General features: G+C 54.5%; 1 protein-coding gene across 3 annotated transcripts in view; it reads left to right on the forward strand.

The window, feature by feature from the left end:
* The first annotated feature begins 1,005 nt into the window (after positions 1–1,005).
* Positions 1,006–3,562, forward strand: part of GRN (granulin precursor) — a 7,852-nt gene continuing 5,295 nt past the window's right edge. For 2 of the 3 annotated variants that reach the window (XM_017516088.2, XM_017516090.1), the window contains exon 1: positions 1,006–1,258. The gene's annotated coding sequence lies outside the window, so the exon portion shown is untranslated. Of the gene's footprint in view, positions 1,259–1,512; positions 1,550–3,562 lie in introns of those variants that run through there. The other variant, XM_017516089.2, reaches the window with a different exon arrangement.

The following is a 3,562-nucleotide window of genomic DNA, read 5'->3' on the forward strand; positions in this document are numbered from 1 at the left end:
CACTCAATCCCTGCCAAGCCTGCCCTTCCCATCTGGTTTCCCAGGGCTCTTCCAAAATTCTCTCCCTCCACCTGCCCGTTAAAATCTTCCCAGACTCAGCTCAAGGAGATGATCCTAAAGTGGAATTAAATCTCTTCTTCCGGCCTGGCGCGGTGGCTCAGGCTTGTAATCCCAGCACTTTGGGAGGCCGAGGCGGGTGGATCATGAGGTCAGAAGTTCGAGACCAGCTATGGCCAACACAGTGAAACCCTGTCTCTACTAAAAATACCAATCAATCAATCAATAAGCAAGCTGGGCGTGGTGGTAGGCGCCTGTAATCCCAGCTATTCCGGAGCCTGAGGCAGAATAGCTTGCCCGGAAGCGGAGATTGCAGTGAGCGGAGATCGCGCCACTGCACTCCAGCCTGGGCGACAGAGCTAGACTCTATCTCAAACAACAATAACAAAACCCCTGCTTTTTCCTCACCTGGAGCCAACCTACTCCCTACACCTGGCACCTGCGCACAACGTTGTATCTTAAATTAGATCCAGCTTGAGCCTGTCTCCTACCAACCCCTGCCCCCCGCTCCTGCCCCGCTGAGCACCTTGAGGAAAGGATTTGGGGGCTGTTTATCTTTGTCTTCAAATCCATCCTTCAACTCCCTCTGGGGCCTGCCTAGCATGTCATCCGAGTTTGCAGAATAGGGCAGGACGGGACAGGGCAGGGCAGCGCAGTATAGGATAGGAGCGAGCGAGCCAGCCCGGTAGCTCACGCCTGTAATCCCAGCGCCTTGACGGGCTGCAATAGGAAGATCGCTTTGGGATCAGGAGTTGCAGGCTGTAGTAAGCTATGATCCGCTTGGGCAACCATCACTCTAAAAAACAGAAATGGGAGCACAAATATTCCCAATGCCCCACACACGCGCTATCATCTCTAGGAAACTCCCCCAGGCGGCTGCAGGATCGGTGTGGGAAGGCAGCAAGGCGAGCACCGGCTGCCCTGTTGAGGCTGGCCCGGCGTCACATGATTCTCCAATCACATGATCCCTAGAAATGGGGTGTGGGGCGAAAGGAAGTCGGGAGGTGAGTGATTTGAGCAGAAAAGAAACACAGCATTCCAGGCTGGCCCCGCCTCCACGTCGACAAGTAGCCAATGGGAGCGTGGCATCCCGGATCCCACCCAATGGAAGCTGAGGTGGGCGGGTCATCGCGCTGGGGTTTGTAGTCTGCGAGCTGCCTGGCTGGCTGCTGCTACCCAGGGACTGCGGACCCGAACGCAGGTAGGAGGGCGGCCGCGCAGACCTCTCGCCTGCTCCTACCCAGGGGTCCGGCCAGGGCCATGTGGGCTTGAGGTCCCCCTGGAGTATCAGCCGGAGATAACAGAATACCCGTTTATTGAAACTCCTTTGGGGGTTCCTATACACTGGAGGGAGTTCTATGGGGGAGAGGAAGCAGTAATTGCAGTGACCCCCGTTAGAAGGGGGCTCTCCCTCCCTAGCATTCCTGGAAGCAGAAGCCCTTTCCCCCAAAGCAGGGACCACGCCATTCTTGAGCCAGATCTACCCCTATCGGTAGGTGCCGGCTTCTTCCCCTCTCGTTGTGGTGCTGGGTGGTCCCCGCGGCGGCCTGGAGCCAGAGGGGCGCGCGACCCCGGGCTGGGAGCTCCGAGGGCCTGCGAACGGGACCTGAGACCTTGGCTTCTCGAAGGTAGTAGGGACTTGGGAGTGGTGACAGAACCTGGTCTGGCTCCTCCTTACTTCCTCTTGTAGGGGGTGGGAGGAGCTAACTTCCGCCTCTCCCAGCCACTTTTTCCTGCTCATTTGTAGCGACGTTGGCTCCCCTTTTGGGAATTTCCTCTCCCCTTGGCACTCGGAGTTAGGGGGTGCCACCTAGTGGAAGATAGCAGAGCTAGGGCTTGAAGAGGCTGCTGTCCCCTCTGGCTGTTTTGGCGGTGTAGGGTGGCGGTGAGAGGGTGTGTGTGGCTTGCCTCCTCATCCCTGCTTCTGTTTGCGCGTGCATGTATTGAGTAGAAACATACACTATACTCCTTCAACTCAGTGTAAACAGGAGGGGGCACATGCACAGGTAACTCACCGGGGAGCCGAACAGTCCTGTGCAAACAGGCTCCCCTTCCCAGCAAGCTAGGGCAGCAGACAGCCTGCTAAGAACACCCAGGGAGCATGTGGTGCCAGCTGCAGGTGCTTTGCCCGGGAGCTGTGGGGCTGAGGAGAGGGTCCACTGTCCAGGACCAGTCAACTTCATCCTTATCTGGCCAGGAGGTGGCCTCTTGGGGATGTTGAGTTAGGGGAGGGGCACTTGAGGAAAGCCAGGTGGAGCAGAGGGTGTGAGTGACAGGGTGGGGAGATTTCCTGCCCCTCCCCCACAGTGGTGTCCACACACAGACTCGTGGGGGAACTGAGGCACAGACAGGGAGCAATTTCTCAGGCCATCACAGTTGGCAATTCTAGGATTACGACCCAAGTGCGATTTCCAGGCAGTCCCTGTACCGTTTCTGTCCTACCTGATGCACCTAGCCCCCTGGGGCTTAGGGTCCATTCCCAGGCACTGCCTATCGTGCTGCTAGTGATATGAATCCAGGTCCAATATGTTCTGGGCCCATCAAAGCCTGTTGTCACAATGACCTGATGTGTGACATGTTATAGGTGTCCCTTCATGGAACTGGTTTCAGGACCCCAAAATCTGCAGATGCTCAAGTCCCTTACATAAAATGGTGTGATAGCTGGGCGCAGTGGCTCATGCCTGTAATCCCAGCACTTTGTGAGGTTGAGGCAGGCAGATCACTGGGTCAAGAGATCAAGACCATCCTGGCTAACATGGTGAAACCCTATCTCTACTAAAAATACAAAAATTAGTTGGATATAGTGTCATGTGCCTATAGTCCTAGCTACTCGGGAGGCTGAGGTAGGAGAATCGCTTGAACCCAGGAGGCAGAGGTTGCAGTGAGCCGACATTGAGCCATTGCACTCTAGCCTGGGCAACAGAGCGAGACTCCGTCTCAAAAAAAATAAAAATAGGCCGGGCGCAGTGGCTTATGTCTGTAATTCCAGCATTTTGGGAGGCCATGGCGGGCAGATCACCTGGGGTCAGGAGTTTGAGACCAGCCTGACCAACATGGCGAAACCCCGTCTCTACTAAAAATATAAAAATTAGCCGGGCATGGTGGCACATGCCTGTAATCCCCTCTACTCAGGAGGCTGAGGCAGGAGAATCGCTTGAACGTGGAAGGCAGAGGTTGCTGTGAGCCAAGATCATGCCATTGCACTCCAGCCTGAGCAACAAGAGCAAAACTCTGTCTCCAAAATAAATGAATAAATAAATAAATTAATTAAATAAAATGGTGTGGTATTTGCATATAATCTATGCATACTTTAAATAATCTCTAGATTACTTATACCAAAGTAATCTAAAATGCCATGTCAGCTGGGCATGGTGGCTCACTCCTGTAATCCCAGTACTTTGGGAGGCCATGGCGGGTGGATCACCTGAGGTCAGGAGTTCGAGACCAGCCTGGCCAACATGGTGAAACCCCATCTCTACTAAAAATACAAAAATTAGCCAGGTGT

Source organism: Cebus imitator, unplaced genomic scaffold (assembly GCF_001604975.1).
Source record: "Cebus imitator isolate Cc_AM_T3 unplaced genomic scaffold, Cebus_imitator-1.0 Scaffold573, whole genome shotgun sequence".
In the NCBI taxonomy this organism is placed as follows: domain Eukaryota; kingdom Metazoa; phylum Chordata; class Mammalia; order Primates; family Cebidae; genus Cebus; species Cebus imitator.